Source organism: Ursus arctos, unplaced genomic scaffold (genome assembly GCF_023065955.2).
Source record: "Ursus arctos isolate Adak ecotype North America unplaced genomic scaffold, UrsArc2.0 scaffold_18, whole genome shotgun sequence".
Lineage (NCBI taxonomy): Eukaryota > Metazoa > Chordata > Mammalia > Carnivora > Ursidae > Ursus > Ursus arctos.
The window spans coordinates 44843294-44869399 of NW_026622852.1; positions in this window are offsets into that span (position 1 = coordinate 44843294).

Below are 26106 nucleotides of genomic sequence, written 5' to 3' on the forward strand. Positions count from 1 at the left end.
TTGACAGAACACAACACAACACTTGGCAGGCATTTGGTACATTATGGTTGTCGTCTTCACCAGAAAATCTCACTGATGTCTAATTGACGTTGTATCGTTCCAGTACTAACTCGTTATTTTTGTTAAGTCCAAAACCTTCTCTTCTTTGTAAGGGTACAGCCATCAACCTATACATTCCAATGCAAATCCTGGCATTCATCATCCAAAGTTCCTTTCTCTCTTAGCAACCAGCTACCATCATATCCTATTAATCCACACTCCTGGATATCTCTCAAATCCATCTAATTCTCCCCATCTCTCCATAAACCAACCTCGACTGTGCTACCATTTCACCTGTGAACTCTTTTATAATATTCCAACCAGTTTCTCTACATATGTATTTTTCTTGGATTCCTTTAGTCACACAATACAGTTATCCTTTGGTAACACAGATCTATTCTAGCTGATTCACAGCATCTCAATATCTTCCAGACAAGATATGAACTTGTAACCATGTCCCTATGTAATATGGCCCCAGCCTATTCCTGCAACTTATACTTCTTTCTCCCTTGTTCTCATTTCCCTTGCCACACCTGAATATTTTGAGGCATTCTTGTATGGTATTTGTGCCTCCCTAATGTCCTTACCCATACTTCTTATACTTTAATTCGCACATGTGAGTCCTATTTATCCTTCAAATCTCAGATCATCAATTTATCTTTCTCCAGCTATCTTAGGTCAGTCCCCATAGTTTGTTCTTATTGCAAACTCATCTTGTTTTTTGTAGATCTTATAGCAACTCTAATTAATTATGTAAATATGCCTGTCTCACAGTCTAGATTAAAATATACTGAAAGAAAGAAATCACATCATTCACTACTTATTCCTAGTGTCTAGAAGAGTTCTTGGCAAGTGGATTTCAATAACTATCTAATGAATGTACGAATGAACTAAACATTGCAGATATAGTCATCAGAAAACTGAAGTTCTGGTCCTGAATGTGTCTATACTTTTCTAAATGACATTGGGATATCACTCCCTCCACTATTAGTGGGATCATTTATACAAGGGTACTGGGAAGTAATCATGGAATTTGAGATCTGGAAAGTCAGAGGTTAATATAAAAGTCTCCCTCCCTAAATATACTAACATATCTGCTTCTATTTCCACATATGCTCTTTTATTTTCAGCTCTAGATTAGCTGTGCTTTTTTCCTATCTTAGGCCAACCCTTCATGTCTTACTCACCAAAGGACATCACTTCCTCTTTGTCAAAGTTTTCCTTTCTACTAGGCCCTTCCCATCAGCATACAGTCATGCTGTGATATATGAGTTTTCTGTTGTTGTTTGATTTTTTTTTTTTACAACAGGAAAACCAACCAACAAAAAAGCCCCATTAAAAACTTCCTTGTTACCACATTCCGTGCAACTACTGCTGCATTTCCCTATTCCCTTAAAAAATGAAAACAAAATTTAAGAATAAAAACCTTCCTCACAAGAATTGTTCATACCTTCCCCATCTCCTAGCTTTAACAATCTTTCTCAAGCCACTCTATTCAAACTTCATTCACCAAAATACACTGGAATGACTTCTGTCAAGTTTTCCAAGAACCTCCAAATTGCCCAAATGCAATTTCTCAATCTTTGTCTTGTTCTTTTACCTGGACAGAGTCGATCGCTCTTTCCTCTTGATATATTTTCTCACTTTGGATTCTGGAGCACTGATTTCTCTTGGTTTCCCACCTATCTCACTGGCCATTTCTTAGTTTCCTCTTTGTCCTGATCAAGAAATATTGGAGTTCCCCGGGGCTCAGTCCTTATGCTTTTTCTCTGCACTACTTACCAAATTCTGTAAGTATGTCTATTTCTTAGCATCTGGTAGTTTTAAATGCTGAAGTTCCCAATATATTTGTATAATGTATACATGCAAGTCTTGTTAAGACAAGAGATGCATATAGGTGTTAACCCTTGGGGCGGAGCGAACTCATCCACTAGTAAAGTATGGCTCAGTAAAAGCCCTGAGCTCAGATTGATCAAATCAGTACTTCTTTCTCTCTTTGGAAAGGGAGCTGATTATTTGAAGGATAGGGACAACAAAAATGAGGAAAGGAGCAATGAGGCACCCTCCACGTGACAGTGATAGCTCCGAACCAACAACCTTGGCACTTGTGTGCATAATTCCTTCCCATCCTCTCACTTTTGTTGAGACTATGCAATCTAACACTTTTTGTGTTGGCAATGGGTCTAAGTCATTAACTGGGAAGAAGGAAGAAAAGTTGTGATGGAGATGAGAAAGAGAGGAAGAAATAGAAGAAGGCTTGACCATCTATGGAATTAAGATTTTTTTCCTTCCTTGGTTCACAGACTGCAGAGTTGTTTTTTTTTTTTTTATATAGTTTTTTATTATATTATGTTAGTGCAGAGGCTTTTGAAGAGCTTCCCCCTTGTATAAATTTTTCTCGCTCATGTGGTTCTTTTTCTGATGAAAATGCACCACCCTAGTTTCTCACCCTCTTTAATGCAACCTGATAAATCAGTTCAAGCTAATAAGTTGGTAACTGCACTTGTCACTCAAAATGAACAGTGAGCAGGTCCTGGACTGGGATTCAGAAGGCCTGAGCTTATGTTCTAACTGAAGATCAAAGTTAGGACTCACACTAGGTTGTCATCAAATCTCTCCAAGCTTTGGTTTCTCATTCCTAAAATGTGAATAATATTCCTAGCTATTTCTGTAAACACCAAATGAAATAATAATTCACGTAAAATTGCTTTGCAGTCTGCAATAGGCTTCTACAAGTTCTAAACCCTAGCTACAAATAAGAATCACACAGGGAGCTTTTAAAAATACACAATTTTGAGCCTCACCCCAGAAATTCGCTACAGATGGTATGTGGAAATCTGTATTTTTAAAACAAATCTCCCAGGTTAGTGAGCTGTGTCTGGCCTGTCAAATTTGTTGTTTTTAAAAAGAGTTTTAAAAAGTGCATTATAAAGCTTGAGAGATGAGGTTATTTGAGGATAATAGCATTCAAGTTTGTTTCTTCTCCAACTGATATCTTTATAAGGGATTCTTGAGTTCAGGACAGCCTGTTTCTTATCTCAAAAGAAGTGACACTCCACGGCCTGTCATTCCATGGGGTCATTCTGCAGGTCCTGAAGGCCGATCTGGAGACTTGTGCTGAAAGCACCAGCTTGTCCTGAGTGTAGAGCAGAGCCGCAGGATTGATGTTGTCTTTTATAGTGTTCCCAGCTTTGAGAGAAGCTGTAAGACTTTTAATGGACTTAAAAGCTTGGCTCTGATAAAGTACCACTTAACAGAAATTAACAGGACAGATGAATGATCTCAGAGAAACAGCTCTTCACTTGGCTTTTGATAGACTCAGAAGTTGAGAAACATGAACAAGGAACATCAAGGGGGAGAGGTCAGCTGAGATAAGACTCTAATCCAGTCGTTCCTGTTTTAACTTGTCTCTCTGATAATAGTTCACAGTCATTCACTCAACAAACACTCACTGTGACTCGAATCTAATCAAGCCATGCTTTTCACCACTGAGGGCTTATTCCTTGTCCTCACATTGCTTACAAGCCAGACGGGGTGATGAGGCATGTGCATACATACTCTTCACCAACCTTAAGAAGTGATAAGTTTTCTGAAAGGGTGGTGCAAAGCAAAACATCACATCCGTTTGGATGGATGGAAGGCAGGAAAGTTTAGTCAAAAAGTAGAAATCCGAGCTCTTCTTTGAAAGAGTAGTACATTTTATGAAACTCCCAAATCTGGCTCGAGCAAAATGCAAGGACTTTTTAATGCAGAGCTATAGAAATACGCTCCCTATGGCAGGGAGAAGAGAAAAGTTACTAAAGCTTATGGGTAGGAGGTGATAGGGGTGGGCTGAGTGGTTGCGGGATGGAGGGATGTGAAGAAGACTCAGAGTTTCAAAGTAAGAATGAAAGAAATTTAGTCTGGTCTCAGGAATGGGAGTGAGATAAAAGCATAAGAATTTTATTTATTTTTGGTCGAGAGGACAAGTGGAAGAAAATTGGAGATGGAGAAAAGATAGGTTATATTGGTATCACTATAATTTTTCACAGGATAGAGGTTATGGTTTGAAGAAAGACTTTTATATTAAAGTATACCTAATAAGCAATTTTAGTATGGCTTTGCTTATCTTCATGATGCAGAAATCTTTGTTTAAAAAAAAAAAAAACAAAAACAAAACAAGAAGTACATGATTTTAACAAATGTGTCCCTTTGGGGAAAATCTCCTGGTATTTCCCTATCATGGAGTTGTTAGGCTAAATAAACAGGAACATTTTTTTTTTCTCTTTAACAATCTTAAAATAACTTTTTCTAAATGGCCCAGGGTAGGTATCTGAGCCAATGAGAAGACGTGCTATGAGCAATGGTGACCTGGTAACTAAAGTGTGAGGAGCGTTTCCCCAGCATGGCCAGGAGGCTGGGGAAAGCGAAGATCACCGCTGATTGTGGTGCAGGTCTTAGGAAGGCTGACAATTTTCAGAATAGCTTTGGCAGAAAGGGAAATTGAAAAGATAAATGAAGATATGTAAAGCAAGAAAGGCAACTGTGTGGCCTAAGCACCGTAGGCTGGGCCGTTTCGGATGGACTTTACAAATTATGAGGACTCTCAGCATCAGAGGTTAAATGAGAAACAAAGTCAAAAAGCTAGTTACCCATACACCCTAAACCAGGACCAAAGGCTAGATCCTCTGTCTCCAACATTATACTCTGGGTTATATGAGAAGAATAAGGTGGGGGAAAACAGGACCATTCTTGGCGATTTAGAAGGTCAGGGCCAGCTTCATGGGCATGTGACCTGTGCAGGTGCACAGGATCCTACACTCAGAAGCCTCTCATGCTTTGTTTAATGCCCCATAGATGCTCTCCTGAAATTCTCCATAATTTTGAAACTAGGTGCCTTGCATTTTTATTTTGCTTTGGATCTTGTGAATGATGCCGCTGGAGCTGCATGACCTTCCATTTTGACTTTATGGAATGTGGAACGCTGAACCAACAGGAGATAGCTTCAGTACACTGCTGGCCATGAATACATGCACCTGGTCCCTACAGATTAGGAAAGGGGTTCCTAACTTAGAAAAGACTTGTCCAGTTTGTGAAGGTCTTGGATAGGTATTCATGGCTAAACATTGCTTAGAAAAAGCTTTTGGCTGGGACACCAAAAGACCTATCCTACTGTGATTCTGCTGAATAATTTTGTTTTAAAGATTTTATTTATTTATTTGACAGAGACAGAGACAGCCAGCGAGAGAGGGAACACAAGCAGGGGGAGTAGGAGAGGAAGAAGCAGGCTCATAGCCTGATGTGGGGCTCGATCCCATAATGCCGGGATCACGCCCTGAGCCAAAGGCAGACGCTTAACCGCTGTGCCACCCAGGCGCCCCACTGCTGAATAATTTTGTACAAAATAATTTAACTTTCCGAACCAGACTTGGTTTTTGTTGTTTGTTGGTTGGTTTTTGTTGTTTTATTAAAGGCAAAATTAAGGAAAAAAAAAACAGTTGCAATGAAAATAAAAAGGCAACCATCTCGTAAGCCACAGCACAGAACAAAAATTATCACCGAAAGCATCCCATTATTAACATCTCTGCGGAATTATGAAACCCGACAGGTAACATAGTCATGAAGGGCACAGGATTTGGGGTCAAAGAAACACAAGTTCAAATCCAGACTCTCTCATTTAATCACTGTGACCTTGGGTTAAGGACCCAAGCAGCCCGAGTCTCATTTAGTTGACTCACCTGTAAAATGGGAATACAAGCTACTACCCAAAAAGGTTATTTTAAGAATTAAAATGAGATAGTTCATGTAAAGTGTTTGGCTTGGTCCTAATTCGTAGTAAGAATCTATTAAATGACAGCCATAGGACTAATAATAAATGGACACATTTGATCTTGATTCATCTCCTAAGGACTACAATTCACAACCCCTTCATCCAGGAGGCTTATTCCTGGGCTCTGAAATATTCCTCAGACTTTCTACAAGGATTGGTAAGCATTTTGAGTAGCGTGAAGAGAGGAATAAAGCATTTATTTCCACCAGGTGGGAGCCATTCTCCTTTCAGATCCAGGATTTTGCCCAGCAAGACCCGCTCTGCATATTCACAGCACCCAACAGCTTGTTCTGTCATGCCAAAAAGATGAATTATTGTACAGGCCCCTGACATTCCACTTGCAAGCTGTCCATTCCTATACAAAAACCTGATTGGGACTGTGGCAGAAGGTAACGGGGGGGATGTTTAGGATTGGGGGAGGCAGGGATGAAAACAGATGGTGGTTTGGCAGAGTGATTAAAACACTAGATATCTGTTTTTAATGAATTGGCCACCCAGCAGACAAAATACTGCAATAGTAAGTCCCCATCTTCTCAGCCAGTAACTGGTCTTATTTACAGGGTGTGTTTGCTGCTGGTAAAGCCATGCATTTTCCACTGTCTCCTTGAATGTCATGGGATGCAGAATTATAAGGGCAGAGAAGAAACACTTTGATAAGTAAGAAAAATAGGTGGACGAGTTCCTTCCAAAGCTTGCACCAATGTGGAAGATCCACAGAACAGTCAGATTTTCTGTGTGACCTTTGGTGAGTCACTTAACCTCTCTGGGCTTCTTTTCCCATGTTAGAAAAACGCAGTTGATAATCTGGTCTCCTAGCTACCTCACAGTTAAGCAGAAATGAAAAGTTAAAGTTCAGGTCATAATTCACTTTGGAAGAAAGGTACTATGGTAACCATTAAACCATGTTTTAAAGTGACCAGCAGGAAACCAAAACAATCTGATATGCAACTGTTGACCTTCAGGCTCAGAATGATTTTTATGCATTTGGGAGCTAATATTTCCACCTGCAAATTAGGAACTATTATGTGTAATAATGATTTAATGTCCTCCACTTAGCAGGAGGACAAGAAGAAACCTGCTGACATTTCCCTGCCTGGGAAAGCTAATTTGGCGTTGTATATTAATTAACTGTATTGATGCAGAACAAACCAATTGGAATTAAGAATCCCAGGTTAATGCTAGTTTTTCTGATTTGGTGGCTGAGGTAAATTCTCTATGGAATTGTATGTTTCTAATTTTTTCTCTTTCTTTTATAGGCACGCTAACCTTAGGATGATAAAATTGTCAATAAGCACAATTTCTCTTATCTCCCGCACTTTATGATTCTCAGCTTCTTTATCTGTAAAATGGGAATTGCTGAGCATATTACAGGATTATTGAGGATCGAGTGTAACAGGCGTGAAAATACTTGGTAAATTATTAAGCACTAAAGCGATACTAGTTATCTAGTCGTTTTTCTATTACAATTATTATCAGATTTTTTGGTGAATTTTAAATGGAATTGAGGGAAAGCCAAGGATTAAATAACTATGTTGATATTTGAAGGTACTTTTAAAATATGACTTTATAAAGACACAAAAAAACCCCACAAATATATGTGATAAATGAATAAATCAATCTTCTAAATGATCGTATTGTGGCACCCTGGTGAGACTTGATCTGTCGTGAAGAGTATTAGTGTCTTAAAAACAATAATTACAGTATAAAAGTTTGCAATAGCTTACTTTTTATGATTATGTGTATTTAAGTTTATGCATTGTCACTCACTTGACTTTTGATACACTTTTCTCAGTGAGAAAGATGTGGATTTATAGTTAATTGGGTGGCAGTTTCACACAACCTTGAGTAAGATCTCAAGAATCTGTTTCATGTTAACATTCAGAACTCACGATCTCGTCAGTTAGGGGAGTTATATAACTTTGAAGATGATTATTTTCAATTATAACACTATAAAAAGTCTAACGGGTCTCTTAGGCTGATAGGCAGGTTTTGTCTGAGAATAGTTTTCATGTCACCTTCTGCATAACAATAGCTTCAGAAGAGAGGTAACTTCTAGCTCACAAATAATAATGGCCCTAAGTCACAATTCCTATTTAAGATGATTTCGTGGCATCTCAGTATTTAGACAGATCATCTGCACAAAATTTGGTTAAAAAAAACCAAAACACCAAACTTAGGTCAAATGACTGGAAACTGTGCCTTTGTGCTATCAATGTGTAGCTGTGTGACATGACGTTACCTATCTCAGGTCATTGAGCCTTAACACTCGCAATTATAAAATGCAGATTATGGATTTGGGTTCAAATTAAATATTAGAATATGGGACACTGCAAAATGTGGAGTATTACTATCAATACCAATAGCATCAATGTTTTTCAGAGATCTGTTTTCCATGAATTGGGTTTAACTAAGGGAAGCACTGTTAGAGGGTATTGTGGGGCAAATGGTTTTGATAGTTATCAGATGGGGTGGTAATTTAGAGGATACGTTATCCACTGCTGCTCTGTAGAGGTGGGATTGAAAAGTGTGTTTGTAGACACTTCTTATTTTAGGTGGTCATAGTCTTTCGTCAAAGTACAATTGCTCTCATAGGTTCTATTAAGCAATAAGTCTTCATCCAGTCACTCCTGGAAAGGTTTTGAGGTGGATAAGAGAAGTTCAAGTATCCTGACCTATTGCTGCTATGATGTTCTCTTGTTTCTTTCTAAGCTTCAAGTAGAGGGGATTTGGTTTAAATAGTATCCACTCGGTTGTAATAAATCATCCGCCTTTGTCCTAAGCACTTTTTTCCCCAGATATTTCCCCAACCAGATAATCACTCCCTTCCCTGTGACATATTTCTAATAGTACTTATTATAATTGCCTATTAACATAACTGTCATCTCTATTAGACTATAAGCTCCTTGAGGTATGAGCCATAATTTAATTTTCTTCAGTGCCTACTATATAACACATGTATTATAACAGACACCCAAATCTTGTTTGATGAATGCAAATTTATGGGGTTCATTTGTTAGCTGTCACTCAAAGATCACTGGTATTTTGTGGCAGAGACAAATAAGAGAACTAAATGAAATAATTCAAAACATTGAATATTGGCAGCAATGTCTCCTGATATCCTTAAATTGAAAATAACATTAGCTTGCTCTAGCCACAGATTTAAAAACTAAAATTACTTCCCACTTTTCCAGGAAGAGAAACATAATCTTATAAGCTGTGTGTTCAAAACAATGTTCACTAAATATGTCAGTGAAAGCCATGAGATAAGAGTAATAGGTATATAAGAATTTACCAGCATTTGTTATCAAGTCAGATGTAATGGGAAAAATATTTTTTAAGAGGGCCCCCGGGTCAAATTTATTTGTGAAATGCTAAATAGAGTGTATCAACCTCTTAAGAGAATCCGGATGCACATTAAAGACCCAGTGAAGTCCTGCATTTCTTAAGCACTTTTTACTTCTAAATCAATTTTTTCAAGAAATAGACCAAGGAGCTTTAGAAACCAAGTTTAATAATGAGAGAAAATCAAGGCCACCATGAGTAAGCAATATGCCCATTGATATTCACGCTAGTGAAGTACACAGGTAACACATGTGTGTGCTCATGTGTGTGCTATGTTACAGAGGGTGAAATTCCTGGATTAAATGAATTTGGGGATCCACTCTTTCTTTGCATAAGCAACAAGGCTGATACATAGAAACATTTCAATAGGTCTAGGTGATGTTCCTGAAAGTCGGGAAAACACGTTTGAGAATGCAGCATATGGTCAGCACATCTCGTGCAGACAGAAGGTAAAATCTTCCAGAGTGCTAACTCTGGCAGTATAAACACCATCTTCATTCTATCTCTAGGGGCCTATTACAGTGTTTGGTACGTTATGGCAACTTAAATATTTGTGGAATGAATGAAGATATACATTAGGGCCATTGAGTTCTGTGGTCACAAAGTTGCCCACTTATCCACCAGACCAAAACTTAATTATCTTCCAAGATCCAGATCCAAAATTGCATTTCCTGTTTTAGTACAGTAGGGAAAACCAAAAAATATCTTCGGCATTATGAAAAGAATAGTAGAAATGTGTATGGATACCATTTATTGAGCCACCAATATGTGCCAGACTTTCTAAATACGGTCACTTTAATTCTTACAACATCCTTAAAACAGACCCTGCTGCTCCCGTTTCCCATTTGGGAAAACAGTGTCCCACAAAGATAAATGATACACCCAAGTTTACATAGCTAATAACTGATAGATCCAGGATTGGGAAATGGTTTCTGTGCTTCCAGACTGTACTTTTCCAACTATGCCATACTTTCAAAAGGCAATGTAAGACACTATTTTAAACAGGCATCATTTGCATTATTGAGCAGCTGTGTGGCTCTCCAAATTGACTTGTCTTCCAGGCTGCATGGAAAATAGTATCTAATCCATATTAATTATAAATACATAACCCTGTGTTTTAAATACTGGCTAGTTGATGAGTAGTGCTGAGCTGATCTTTAGTAAGTGATAAAGGTTGAAACCTTTGACAGGCAATCATCTCTTAGCAAAAAGCCTAATATTAATACTGTGGTATTTAAAATCTTGAAGGGACCATAAAAATACTTGGCCCGGTGTTATTTAGTGACAGTGCTGTTTGAGTTTTCGAGCAAGAATGACCTCTGTTGTGTAGGTCTGAAAAGGGCCCAATATTTGGTGTCCTTGCCATACCTTCCCCCTCAAGGTCAGTAGAAATGCTCATGTGAAAGTAACCATGCCCCCTGCTGACTGTCTGACTCCATCCTGTGTGGATCCTGTGATAACAGATTACTGGTGATCTGTGCAAGACGACACAATAAGGAGCAGAGCCAAGACTGTTCCACGTAAAAACAATATCTACCGTTTCCTGAGAAATTGTGTGCCAGGCCCTGTACTAAGGGGCTTACATTACCACCTTCTTTGTTCCTCATAACCACACAATGAGCACTTAAGTACCGCACAGTGATTTAAAGCATGAGCTCTGAAGTTACATGGCCCAGTACTGTCTCTGCCACTTACTAGCTGTGTAAACTTGAGTTAGTTGATTTCCCTGTGCATCATTTTCTCTGTAATAGGAGGATAACATCCTAGGGTTGTTGGGATTACACCTGTCAACCTTACAAAGTGCTTAGACTAAAATCTAGCACAGGGTCAGTGTGCAGTACTTCTGGCTTCCGATAACCACACTACTGGTTTCCCAGGACCGTACTGGGAAGACACTGGGGATAGAGAAGCAGCAGAAGAAAGATCTCATATCTTGAGCTTGCATTCTGGTTAGAAAATCAGCTAAGAAAATAGTTTCTTACTAAAAGTGTAAGTGCTCACCTGATGAGACAGGTGATTTTGAATCAGCTGTGTTGAGATGACAGCTATCAATAGGGGCTAAGGAGGTCATCTCTTTAAAAGAAAAAAAAAAAAAGAAAAGAAAAGAAAAAAAAAGAGCTGGAATCTCACCTGTTCTGAAAATATGGGCAAGGAGGATGCTAATAAAAAAAGGAAAGTGGGTATTGGATAAATAACAAGAGCAAAGATATTTAAAATCAACGTACTGTAAGATAGGGGTGTGTGTGAAATGCAGTGGCAGGTGGAAGACAGGCAATATTCATAGCAAAGAGCAAAATGTAATTGGGTAATGGAACATGAGCAAATATCAGAATGTACAAGAGATTTGGGGCTGACTCAAGGGAATTTCATTTGCTTCCTTGGAGAAAAGAGCTTATCCATTCATGGCCCTTTAACCACAATCCCAAGAATAGTAAGAGTGAAACTAATCCCAAGAGGCACTAATTGTTTTAGTCATTGTAGCTGGTAATTTGGGGGTATGCTCAAAGAGTAGGATTCCTTTCCCTAAGAAAAAGAAAAGGGCAATGTCTGGCAGAGATGTAAGACCTGAAACATTAAAGCAGTAAGGAGGGAAGAAAAAAAAAGAACTGGGTGAATTATACAGAACACAAAACAGCTTGGGGTAAAGAAGATAGGGAAAGAAGGTCGGGGAGAAGGCACGAGATGAATGGGAAGAAGGGTTGATAAAGCCTGGTGTAGAGCATATATTTCTTTGTGCACAGCATGGTAGCGTAGTCCCTAGAAATAGGGAATGTATAGAATGGTGTAGATGTAGTCTTCATTCTTAAGAAGTTTACATTCTTACAAAGTCTAAACAAAGATGTAAATAAATCACCTGAAGTGACAACTGCTCTGGTGGGAGGGAGAAATTGCACCCAGCTGGACAGAGTACAGCAGGTCATCTGCCCATTGGAGAGAAAGAAACAGCACTGTATTAGAATGTATCAAGGATGCATTCATATCCCAGTTTGCTCAGTTCTTCAGGAACTCCTTTAGCAGATTTTGAGCCGCCTGTCCCTTCTCAACAGGCCAGTGTTCCTGTGTTGAGTTTTTGTTTTGTTATCCTCTCTTGTTTTGATCTCAGGTTGCACATTAGCATTACTTAGGGAGCCTTTAAAAAGACCAATACTGAGCTTTATCCCAGATCCTTTAAATGAGAATTGCTGTAAACCAGGCATAGGCACGGGTACTTTTATAAAAAGCTTCCCAAGTGATTCTAAGGAGCAGCAGGTTTGCGAACGCTTTGCTTTAGTTTGCTTGTTAAGATGGCCAGGAAGTCAGGCTACGGGATGCTTCAAGTCAACTCCACTTCCTAAATTTTATCACTCTGTTCATCTTGTCATTTGCAGATTGCTCTCTCCTTTTACAGGTGAAGATGCTGAGATTTAGGTCGTGACTGTGACCTCCCTAAAGGCAATCAAGCCACACGACCTCAGGATGACTTGGCCTCTGCTATCTCTGCGTTCCTCCTCCATCACTCAACCAGTCATCCTCCTGCGTAGATTTTGAGATTGTTACCAAGGGGAAGGGTTCGGGTAAAGGCTTAGTTTGTGAAAGCAAAATGCATGTTGTCTCTTTATAGTTGAATTTTGCATCACTGGTAGCAGCATTAGGGTTACCAAAATGACAATCCAAACAGCAGTGCGCTTCTCCCATTCAGCCCTTCTCCCAGACTGTGCCCTCTTTGAAGGGGAGATCAGGTACCCTTCAACACAGCTGAAACTAGGCAAGAGAAATGTCCTGCTGATCTCCTGGTTGAACAGTGGAGGGAGACAAACCTCAGAGATTGCCCTGATGGGCTTTTTGACCACTGAGGTCTAGTTTTCATTTTCTCTGAAATATTGTTTTTATGAAAAATATCTATAAATGACCTTCACCTCAGTGTTACAAAGAAGATTAGATTAAAAGTGCCTCAGGGAGACCTGGGTGAGCGATCTCAGAGTAACTAAGCTGGGAAGGGAGGAGGAAAAAGGAGCCTGGAGACCCAGTAGGGAATGGGCACAAGGGCTAGCGGGGTGTCCATCAGTCATTAGAAGTGAGTGCATGACGGTATGTGTGCATCTATGCAAAAGGAGTGAGAAGGCTGTTAATAAGGGAGGTGAACTGGTGTTTACAAATACCAGAGTAACATCTGACTTCATGTTTTGGGGCTAAGAGTAGTCTTTCATGGGGCCAAAGTCTTTCGATTTTTCTTTCCCTTCTTCTAGCTTTCCTCAAGGGGATTTCTTATAAAGTGTGCACTAAATACAGAGTTGTGTGTTTCAAGAGGGTTGGGTTCTGAGAGGTCCACTCCCATGTGACAAGGACCTAGTACAGTGCCTGATCCATGGTAAATACTATGAGTTGGATCCTGTTGAATCCATGTGTGCACACTCACCCCTCAGCCCAGGAGGCCTCTCAATTTTTTTTTCTTAAACTGCCTCAATATTTATATGCCCCATCATTACAGGCAAGAAAATGATGTATTTGCCTCTATGATAGCAGATCTTTGTCACAGTCCACTTAGCAGCACATGGTGTGGAGTTCTCCTATGGTGCTTTTTGTTCTTGCTACTTGTCTATGCTGATCTCTGCTCAGGGTGCCTCTTATGGTCTGAGATCCTGCAGACAGTGTTTTATTTAAAGAAATCACCTTTATTCTAGGCAAACGTGGCTCCCAGATATATTGCCAGTGTTTCTGCCAATTTGTGTTAATTTTCACAGCCTCTAAACAACTGTCAAAATAACTGCTGACCCAGCAGCTGCTGTAATGCTCCCAGGTAATTCAGGTATTTCTATGTGTTACTGATGCCTTCTGAGCTATAAACAGTCTGTAATAGTGGATACACTACATTTCATTCATTCACTCATTCATTCATTCAATATTGATTGCCAGGTGCATCCGGATATTTAAACTTACTTTCCCATTACTATAATACTGCCTCTTAAAAACATTACTTATAAAATATGAAATGGTCACTGATAGAGAATCCTTCTCTGAACAATTAGTGGGAAGCTCTGCAGGAGAACAGGATTATGTAGGCTTTGCTTGTTTATTGATTGGTTTCTGTTTTGTTTTGCTTTACCTAGGAGAGGACGGTGACAGAAAGTCAACACAGTCACGTTTACGAGAATAAATTCATTCTGAGTTCATGAAAGCAGCATTCTCCCAATCTCCCCACTTACAAGACCTTAGAGAGGTCTGAACAGCCCCAAGAAGGATGTGTGTGGATTCCTATTATCTGAGAAAGGGGATGAAACAGGACTGTTAGGATTACAAGGGTTGGAAAGGTGATACATGACAAGTCCTGCTGTGAGGACCCCCTGGGGAAAAACGGGAAAGTAGTTCTTAGTCTGCAAGGGACAAAGACAGAAACCAAATACGATCGCTACTGAGAAGGCCAGTCTTTCAAGGTATGGCTGCATATGAGAGTGACAGAAGCAAATACAAGATGTATAGATCTAAGAACTCTAGTGAGGGGTCCCCATAGTTGGTGTAGCCCTAAAGGAGTAGAATGAGCCTCCCTTGAAGGTCTAAGAACCTATTCAGGGAACTGGACCAGCAGTTGATGGACATCATTCGCGGGCTGAGTCTCTTTATTCTTACAAGACTGTGTGTGGTAGTGATTGGAACTGGCAGTGGTTGCCTTCTGCTCAGGGAGCTGGACTGTTCTTTTGAACGGTGTGGGCCTCCAAATTTCCTCCACAATTCAGAGGAAGTCAAAACGTTCCGAATGGAAAATAGGAAACTCGCTGCCAATTTTCAATAGGGGTCTGAGTCTTTTTATTTGAAAATTAAGAGAGAGATTTCCACACATTGGAATCCTGAGTCTATAGGAATGTTCTTCCTGGATATAGGTAAACTTTCAGGCAATTTAAGTAAATTTAAAATTATATTAACAGGGGTGAGATCACATCTGTCTCTCAATGTTCTTGTAGTTAGAATCTTGTTCCTCAAATATCACCAATCTTGTCCCCATTTTATCTACAAGTCCTCATCTTACTCGACTCCCCACTCCTGTTTGTTGTTGGCTGACGGCATTCTCCTTGATGAAATAGTTTCACTCTTTGATTTCTAGAACATTAAACTCTCTTGATTGCTATTTTCCCTTTCTTGCCTCTCCTCATTTTGCATTATGCTTCTTTTTGCTTCTACCCAATTTTTAATTTGTGTATGGTCATCTGACTTGGTTTGGCCAACAGAATCTGAATGGAAGTGATTTGTGTATCTCGTAGCCAGTGGCTTTCAGCACCCCACCACAGCAGCGGACAAAATCCAGGCAAGCAGTGTCCCCATTATGCTAGATCCTGGATTGAGGGGAACATGGAACTGAGCCCTCAGGTGACGTGACATGGACATGGAAAATGAATGAAAATAAGTTATTGGCTTAACTCACTGTGAGTTTTATATTGTTGATTACTGAAGCACAACCTACCCTATCCAGGTTGAGGTGGTAGAGGCTATCTAGAGACCAGACACTCCTGCAGCAAAACTCTGAAATATGGGGCACTGGCCTAGCCTAGTGATTATCTGACAGGTGGTAAGAAAACTGATCAGTTTTGCAAAGGCAAAACATTTGGTTTAAAAAAAAAAGTTATCTGTGGTAACTTGGGGGGAAAATTATGTACCTTATGAACTTGTGAGTCTAAGAGAAACAGCCATGAAAGAGAATTTAGGACTTCTGAATCCATCTGGCAATGTATTAATAAAGAGATGGTTTCAGAAAAGTGTTGCCCAGCTTGTAAGTGAAAATAGAAGGGAACAGAGAGAATTCATTAATTCAGGGATTTTTAGAATTGGAAAAGGAAATTACCTCTCAATACCAAATGGCAAAGAATAAAATTGAGAAGGCTTTTGAGTAGTAAAGGCTGATTAAAACTCAGACTTGCAGCAAGGATAGAATTAAAGATATGACCTTTGTACCCATTGATATAACCTCTGAAAGGATGAAATGTTTGAAAGGTTTAGAACCAAGTAAAGATGTTAATCGGAGTAAATTCATTCAACTACATGAACAAAATGGCTCAGGGAAAAGAGTGTGACTCTGAGGCCCACAGTACACATGATTAAGTTGGGGGCGGGGAGGAGAAAGAGGGCAATATGGAGGTGAGAAAACGAAGAAGACTGTATTTTAAAAGTATGTCTAGAAGAGAAATGCGTATGTTGCTACTGGCACATAGAGCTCGTGGAATCGAATAAATTAAAAACAAACCAATTTTTAGTTTTTGAAAGGGCTGTGCTATAACAATGAGTCACAGACCTAGAAAACAATCTCAAGATTATGTTCCTTAATAAACAGCTTAAAGAAGACTACATATTTTGGATATATTAAGAACTGAAATTTAAAGGAAATATCCTGTGTTGAAATGGAGTCTAGAGTCTATTTTCCATAGAACAGGGAGCACATACGAGCACTAGCACATTTAGGCTCAGTGTAAGAAGGCCATTCCTAATGAGTGCTCTCCAGCAATTGAGTAAGTTGCCCTAGAAGAACGGAGCCACCTGTCATTGGCTTGGCCAAACCAATGCTGACGGCGTGGCTTTGGGAGGTGGAGGGTAGTAGTGCACAGTATAATTCATTGGATGAAACTTCAGCCGCGTTATTTGTACCTTTCATGTATCAATACTTACCAGCTAGGGACAGTGCTGAATGATTTCACGTACATAATCATCATAGCTCACTCAAATTTATGAGATTCTTACCTACTTCATATAACTAGCAATATTCAGAGCTAGAATTTGAAGCTGGCTTTATTTGAAATCTTTCAATTCATGGCATCTATGAGTCCCTTATCCATTGCTTCTGCATGTTGATATTCTCCAATTGTTTAATGAAATGGCATAAGAGATTCTTATCCCTCACTGTAGGGGCTTCAAAAATGTGGATAGAAGGAATTTTGGAATCCAAATTAGAAGTCTTACATCCTTGGGCCAACCAGGTTTTACTGGATGGCCATGGGCTGACATGTGAACGTGTTCTCTGTTTCTTAATTTGTAGGAGAGATTCTACCATCTCTCTGTGCCTTTCTCGCAAGCTTCCAGTGAGGATAGGATCACATTTCATGAACGGACTTTTTAAAAAAGAGAATGATCTGCTGGCAGATGTTTCCATTAAAATTTTCATAGCTCACAATAGAAATATTTAACAAGACGTACTTGTGATCTAAATTCTGTGTCTGTCATACTTTTGCAGACCACTTCTTCTCTCATGTCTTCTCTTCAGCAAAGCCAGGTGCAACCCCCAAGACTTCTCAGCTTAGGGAAGAGGATCTTTCATTTCTTAGTACAATTCCTTGTTCACATTCTGCTACAGCAACATCTGGCCAAGATTCTCCCCTCTGCCAAGTTCTCATCTAAGCTCTTAACCAACGTAAGAGAAGTTGGCCCTAAAATACTCCATTACCATTTATTAAGCAGTTAGGTATTGGGCACTTCGCTAGATTGGAGTAGATCAGTCCTGTGAGTTAATCCTCACAGTAAGTATATAAATTGGGTTTGTTTTATGAAAGAAGAAATCTGAGAGATTAAATAACTCCTCCAGAGTCCCACCACTAGTAAGTATCAAGCAGACTCCAAAGCCTGAATTATTCCACCATAGATGGACCACGTTCTTTTCTTCTTCAGCCAACCACACCTACAACTCCATTGTATATGACCACTTTCAGAGGTCATATCACTATAAGGCACATTCTTCCCTCACTGTTACTCTAGTTAGGAAAATCTCTATTGATTCCCATGGCCCATTAGCAGGTTTTAAGAATAGCGTCAATGGATCACCATGAAATTCAAAGTTAGGCTGGAATGGAAGGCTTTCCAATTGTCCAACTCCAGTGTAATTCCACACAACTACCACTGCTCTCTTTAATTGTCTGTCCAGCCAAATGGAACTGCAAGTTCTTTCCCAACTAGAATGCAAATGCCATGAGAGCTTAGTGACTTTTGCCTGTCTTGCTCATTACTGAATCCCCGGCCCTAAAATAGCAACTGTTACAGAATAGAGACATTTAACCACTGTTTGATGAATGAATAAATGAATATGCTGTTCTAGCCTATCTCTGGACATTATCTGGAATGCCTTACATTCATCTCTACCCATAGGACTCCTACTTTATACGCAAGGTCTAGTTAAAAGGCCACTTCTTCAATTCTTTTTTTTTTTTTTTTAATGATTTTATTTATTTATTTGACACAGAGACAGCCAGTGAGAGAGACAGCCAGTGAGAGAGAGACAAGCAGGTGGATTGGGAGAGGAAGAAGCAGGCTCCCGGAGGAGGAGCCTGATGTGGGGCTCGATCCCAGAACGCTGGGATCACGCCCTGAGCTGAAGGCAGACCCTCAACCACTGAGCCACACAGGTACCCCTACTTCTTCAATTCTTAAATTCTCAGCCTGAAGCAATCAATATAAGGTTAAGGTCTTGGTCCATTTGGGCTGCAGTAACAAAAATACCGAAGCCTGAGTGGCTTAAACATTTGCTGCAGTTCTTCAGGCTCACAGACTGCTGTCTTCTTACTGTGTCCTCACATGACAAATGAGGTGAGAGAGCTCGCGGGCGTCTCTTTTATAAGGACACTAATCCCACTCATGAGGGTTCTACCCTCACAACCTAATCCCTTCCCAAATGCCCCACCTTCGAATACCATCATATTGCGAGTTACGCCTTCAACATACAAATCTTGGGAGATGCAAACATTTAATCCAAAACCACTAGTAAATATATAAAATTTCTGATATTAGATTGGCTTCTATGGGCTTGGAGGTAGGAAGTACCAACACGTAGCCCACGTATCTCTCACCAGTGAATTCCTCTCTTTAAGTTTTTATATAGAAAACTTGGAGGCAGCAAGAAGACACTGCCCCAAGATCACATAGACAGCAGCCAGTTACTGGCAGGAACAGAAGGAAATTCAGACTTCTAACCTCAATCCAAGTTCAGTACTCTTTCCCATTTATCTAAAGAGTAATGAATTATAAAGCTTCAACACTTTTGAGTGCTAAAGGCTAATTATTATGTTTAAATGCATATAAAGATACATCCATATGGTGTATTTCCATAGGTCACCATGTGAGAAGTGTAAGTGGGAAGGAGCTAAGATAGTTCATTGGAAAGACAATCTGTCTGTATATATGATGAGGATGGTAAGAATGCAGCCAACTGTAAGCACCCTCCCTTTTTTTTTTTTCCTGCACTGCCTGAAAATCCGTGATAGACATGGTAGCTGATAAGGCTGAGGAGCAGTGGGAGTCCGATCCAGCAAGTCTGAATGAAAGGATAAAACAAATGAAACAAACTTTTTGAAGCCAGAGCAGCAGTAATCCCTCTTGTGTATGCTTTAGTGAATTTGGCCTCCCAGATATAGGTTTGTAAAGAACAAAGTAGCAGCCGATGGATGACAATGGGAAAACTGGCTTACAGGCAAAATCTCAGAAGGAAGGTGGGGGAAAGGAAAAGCAGGGATTCAGTGTGGAGGATAGTTTGGGGTATCTGTTGTTCATTGTTTCTGTTTCCTTACACACAATTCTATTGTCCTGACAATGTATTTTTAGAAGGATGTTCCTATATTGCATATGAAAATGATAGGTTACAAAGTACAACTTTTAAAAAAGATGACAGTATCTTATCTGTGAAAATGTACAGGCTACAGATGCTATTTTTAAGTTACATCCATTATCTCATTTGAATCTCAACAGTCTCATGAGGAAGGTGTTACCTCTTTTTGCAGGGGTGGGTGGGTGAAGGTTTTAAACTTATCCTGATGCTATAATGAAGGAAACTCAGGCAGCAAAGTGGCCACAGTGGTAGGACAGGCACAGCCACACAAGTTCAAGTCTTAACAACTGTGTTATGAAAAGAGACAAGCCCAGTGGTTCCCAGATCTGATCTTGTAACACACAGGGTTATTTTAACTGGTTCCAAAAATGTAAACTTGCCTGTTGCCTGGGTTGCTTCTAGCCCTCACTTCCTGACCTCCCTCCTGCTTTTCTCTTCCCTTGCATTCTCTTGTGCAGGAGCATTCTAGCTTCCTCTCCATCTGTGTTATTCTGTCTTCTCAGTCTTTCTGTCTCCACTAAGAGAAATTATTTAATTAATGAAATTATTTTTGTAGGAAGGGTGTAGGGGCCGAAAGAGAAGGGAGAGAGAATCTTAAGCAGGCTCCATGCCCCAGCGGGGAGCTCAGTCTGGGGCTTGATCTCACGACCCTGAGATCATGACCTAAGCTGAAATCAAGAGCCTGACACTTAACGAACTGAGCCATCCAGGCACCCCTTCCACTGGGAGAAATTAAAGTACAAGATTTTTGTTTAATCCAACTTTAGAGGGTATGATTTGGAAATTTTAAAAGGTTGATGATGTTTCTTCTAGCAGTCCAAGAAAAAAAAAAAAAAAAAGGAAAGAAAAATCCAGATCTCTACATGTATTTACGTCCTGTATTATGTGATAATTGTGATGTTTTATTTTCATGCCATGATTAATCAAGAAAAATTGGTATGACAGATACAAAAGGTAATCACACAAATTCCACTCAGAGACTGGAGTGACCGTGAGGGGAGGGACATAATGAGTCCCAAAGAAATAAAGCGAAAAAGACTCTGAGAAGGCAATGAGGCCTAAAATGTAAACGGACACTCACCAAAAAACATTTCTCATATCGAGTCCTTTTAGGTTATTACTAATAAAGCACAAATTGTGTTTCTGCAACTGTAGGTTCCTATCGATATTTTGATCAGTCAGAATGGCATCAAGAGTGGGATTTAGTGCACGGTCCTCGAGTTCCTTACAAGGCGGGGAGAAGATCAAAGAACACTGACCTGTACATAGAATAAAAGGACAACAGAGAAATAAAAACAAATGTACTACAGGATACCACTTATACTCGAAATCTAAAGAAAAGTCAGTTCATAAAAACAGGGTAGAAAAGTGGCTGCCAAAACCTGGGAGGTGGGAGAAAGAGGGTGGTAAAAAGGGACATGCCTTCAGCTATAAGATGAATAGGGTCTGAAGTTCTAATGTATAACATGGTGACTATAGCCGATAACACTATATTTTATCATTGAAATTTGCTAAGAGAGGAGAACCTAAACATTCTTAACAACAACATTTTTTTGTTGTTGTTTAAATGTATCCCCGATTTCTGTTTCTTTTTTGCTTTACCTGGGAAGCTGGGCCACCTTTGGATGCAACTATCCAGGGCTTTAAAATCCAGTCATGCATTTGTACAGTCACAGACTTTAAACCGCTAAGAGATAACGTTTGTAATTCTTGGCCCAAGAACAAGAAAATGCACTCTCCACTTGTTAACTGTGAAGCAGACAACCTTGGAGTTCTCTTCTTTCATCCCTGCAACATACGTACATATTGTCATGGCTCCTGTCTGGAGAAAAGAAAAGGCAGCAGCTGGAGGACAATTTTCCCCAGTTCTGAGACTATCTTATGCTCAAATGCCATTTGCAAATCGAACCCATGTATACCCAAACTCATGGTCAAAATGCTGCGTCTACAAGACTTGGGAATTTTACACAAATTCACAGGATGTGACCAAAGTAGAGCAGATAAGAATCTAGTGCTTCATGGTAAAACAGAATCTCCAAAAGCAGTAGATACTGTAGGTTACAGGAATCCATGGTTCACCAGATAGCACACCCTCAGTTTCTACGCATTTTCTCCATCAGTGGTATGGAAGGTCTTTAGGGGTGGTGGTTTCACGTATGCCATTTTAGGAGTTGTCACTGCCAGCTTCTTTTTCCTCTCTATATCATCCACAACCTGGAGCAAATGCTGCTAAGTACACATTGTGTCTAAGGAAAGAGCTCCAGCCAGCTAGAAGTATGTGGACAAGATCGCAACCTGAACTTTGGGAGCTGTTTTTATTTCACAAGCTGCTGTTGTCTTAAGCACTTATGATGTGGCCTGGAAAAGACAAATAGTCTTCTGAAAATATCTCTACAGGAAGAGCCTTCTCCCCAGTACCTATAAAACATTCATAACACCTTCATTGTGCTGTAAATCCTTAGCAGGAGTTGATAACAGTGCATGAATTTTTAATGTAACATTTATAAATGGTTATTAAAACTATCCTTAAAGTAAAGTGTCAGTTTATTTTTAATTAACTGTTGGCTATTTAAGCTCCCAGATGGCCTGGGGAAAGACCAATAGGCCCACATGTCAATTATCCTCCCTGTTGCCCCATCTTTAACCCCTTGTGGTCTGCTGTCATGAAGAACAATGCATGTAAGCTCTAAGGGCTTAAATACACTGTAGATGCGGTCTTAGGAACACTGTATTTCTTACAGAATAGTCCTGGAATATCTGTCAGCTACCATGGCTGCCACAAAACCATGAGGTAAACACTACTTGTTCTGAATGCTCACAGCCCAAACCCACCTCCACATACCTACACCCAGCAAGAGAGAAAATCAGGGCAAAGAAGAATGATGTGTAGATTCTAGAACCCTAAGCCTGAGACTGAGGATTCTAACTCTGGTTCAGTGGCATTCTACTTTCATGATATTGAGTAAATTTCGCTTCCTGGAACGTATTTTAATTCCATAAAGGTAGGGATGGTGCAAACCACTCTTTCTCAAGAGGTTGTAAGCATCAAATTAAAAGCTAGGTATGAAAATATTTTACAAACCATAGTAAGCAGTCCATACATATGGTCTCCTCCTTATTGTCTTCCAATTATTGATCACTGTCCTCGTGGATTCCTGGTACGGATTTCCCCAAATTCTGAGTCTGCCACTTCTTTCTAGAACCCAGAAATCAGGGAAACCCATTGTGTCCATATTAGAACTTTAGAGTTCTGATCTTTCCTATGGCTGGAAAGATAATTTCACCCAGGGTACAAATTCTTTCTGGATTATCCGCTGACGATGACTCTGTCATTTCTTGATGGCAGTCCCAGAAGCAAGGAGCTTACTACACATTATAATTAGAAAATCCAGTTGTTAGTGAGATCACTGTGGCTCCTTTGGGGCCTCAGATTCCCCAGGTATGTGTCTTCTGCTGATTTCCACCAAGGTGCTTGGAATAGACTCTGCTGTTGGTTATCCTCGTTATGACTGTTTCCCTGCATTATATCACATGCCCCAAGAAGTACAACACCCAACATTTCCTGTCTTTCCTTCATTTGCCTCAGAATATGGTGAATTAACCAAGGCCAGCACGGGAATTATAAAAATCCAGGAACCTGGATCTCATAGGATACATGTGAAGGCATGAGTGTGTGAATACATGTATATGTGTCAGTATAAATATTCAAGTTTCCAATGTTAGACTGGAGAATCCATTAATACTTTAGAAAATGGAAAATTAAGTCTTCTGCAGATGCTCCCAAATTCCTTAGCATTCAAAGCCCTGCATAGTCTAGTCTGGGATGCACCTCCGGTTTCCTCTCTCATCACCCCAACTCTGCCACTTGGAGCTCTATGAAGACTGAATTATTATTTATTTTAGTGAACCACACTTGCTCTATGCTTCCTAGAATTTGCACATACCATCTGTTCTGCCAAGACAGTTCTCATGTCCTTCTATACCTGGAGAACTCCTAATGATTCTTCAATATTCTACTCAGGTGTCGTCCTCTGGGAAGCCTTCCCTGCCTGCATAACCTCTTGTGCTCACTTCTATTATGGCATTTGTCATATTACATGGTAATTTCTTGCTTACATTTTTGTTTCCTTCATGAGAGCATGAGCTCTGCACGAGCAGAATAAATGTCTCATATGTCCATTAGCCAGTTTTAACACAGTGCTAGTCACAAAGGACACACTCCATAATCACTTGTTGAGTAAGAGTGTAAATTACATTTGAATGCAGGCTTAGCTCTGCTGATCATGTTGAAAGGCAAAATGACTAATTCTCATTTGGTTTATGCTGTTGAACATCAACCAAGGGTTTATTTTGTGGTCAGAAATGATGATGCATTCCTTCTAATTTAGACGCAGTACACGGAGTGTTGCAAAACAGTGAGTTCTAACCAAAGACATATTTTGTATATAGACCTGGTTTGCGCTGTGACTGTACGTGCAAGGCTTCCCTGGGCATAAAATGACTAAATGGTCATGAAAAGGAAAAAGAACATGGAAGACAAAACTGTGGCCTTGGAGTTAAACATCATAGTAAACTGAACTTTCCCCACTCTAACTGAAATGATGTGACTGACCGAAAAATAACTGAATCTATGGAGTAAAAGAGAATGACAGGAGAGCTGGTAAATAATGAGGGATGTCAATAAAATTACATTCTTGAATAACAAAAGGTAGAAGTGTATGGATACGTAGTGACTGACTTGGCCCACTAGGGAAGTCGGAGGGACCGGCATCATGGAAACCTGGAGGGAGACAGGAACTGGAGCTGCCATGCAGCAGTGAAATTGGGGATGAGTGGGAGGACTGGTAATTAAGAGGGTTGGCTGAAAGTATGTAAGGAGCAGTTAGACCTCAGAAAAGCTCCTTCAAGAGCCTGACAGACCTTTCCAAAATAAGATAGGAGACTTAGTCCCTTAAAGATTGATTCAGAAGGACTCTAGTCTCAGGGACACTAGGCACAGCTGAGGCTAGACAAAGGGCAGTGCATGGGAAGTAGAAGTACTGACTGGAAGTCCACCCTCCTTGGCTTCCAGAATGCTGGCATTGAAGCTTATGTCCCCCAAACATTCACCTTGAGGAAAGACAATGGTCCAACAGAAACCTATGTGAGCAGACATCTGCCAAGGCCAGCACCTGACCCAAGCACCTTTCAGTGAAGCCCAATGTGGTGACAAGCTACACCATACGCACTGCTCTAAAGAAACTTCTTAGTGAGATAAATAGATAGGATAGAGCTATAAAATTAAAGCTTATATGAAAAAAAAATCAAAACAAATTTTAGAAAAAAAACTCCAGGGAAACAGAAATAACGTAGAGAACAAAAAGAAACGTCTAGATAAATATAATTGCTCCTTTGAGAAAAAAAGACATTTGATCACGGAAACAAAAAACAAGGTTGTAAAAATGTTATAAAGAAGAAAAAAGATCTCAAAACTAGAAAAATGGTAGCAAAAATTAAACATATTTATAATTCAAAAGAAAGATACATTAAGGTCACAAAAATCTCCCAGAAAGTAACTAGAAAAATAAATAGAAAATAAAAGCTAACATAGAATATTAATACAGCAAGTCTAATATCTGACTAAAGTAAGTTACAAATAACAGACAAAATGGAAGAAAGGTATTTACCAAAGAAATAATTCAACAAAGGCCCGTGGAGTACCCAGCATATCAAAGCATATCATTACAAGATTTCAGAATATGACATATAAATCAAATATTCTTAAAGCTTCAAAGAGATATAAAACAGCTCATATACAAAGGACTGGGAATCAGAATGGCATTAGGCTTTCTAAAGACAATATCGGAACCTGTCAGTAGAGCGATACTTCAGAAATTCTGAAAGAAACTGATTTCAAACATAGAATTCTATATACAAACCATTATTGAATATTAATAATATTTCAGACATCAAGGAAGCGACTCACATACTTAACCCCTATGTACACTTTCTCAGGAGGATGGGGGCTGCATGCCACCTAAATGAGAGAGTAATCCCTGAAAGAAAGAAGATGCAGGAATCAGGAAATAGGCAATCCCTCACGCAAAAGGTGAAAGTGAGTTTCAATACAATGGCTGAGGAGAGTCCTGGGTCAAAAGCCATAAGCAGCCTATGGACCAACAGTGCTGACTAGAAGAGATGGAAGGCTCCTGGTGGATTGCCAGACAAAGAGAAGGGAAAGGAAACAATGCATTAGTATCACCTGATGCATTTCACTACATTGAGAAGAACATCTGAGATGGAATTAGTGATAAGAACATGGAAAAGGAAGTCAATGGAAAAACATGAGTCACTTGTTAATTTTAGGAGAATACATATATGTATATTC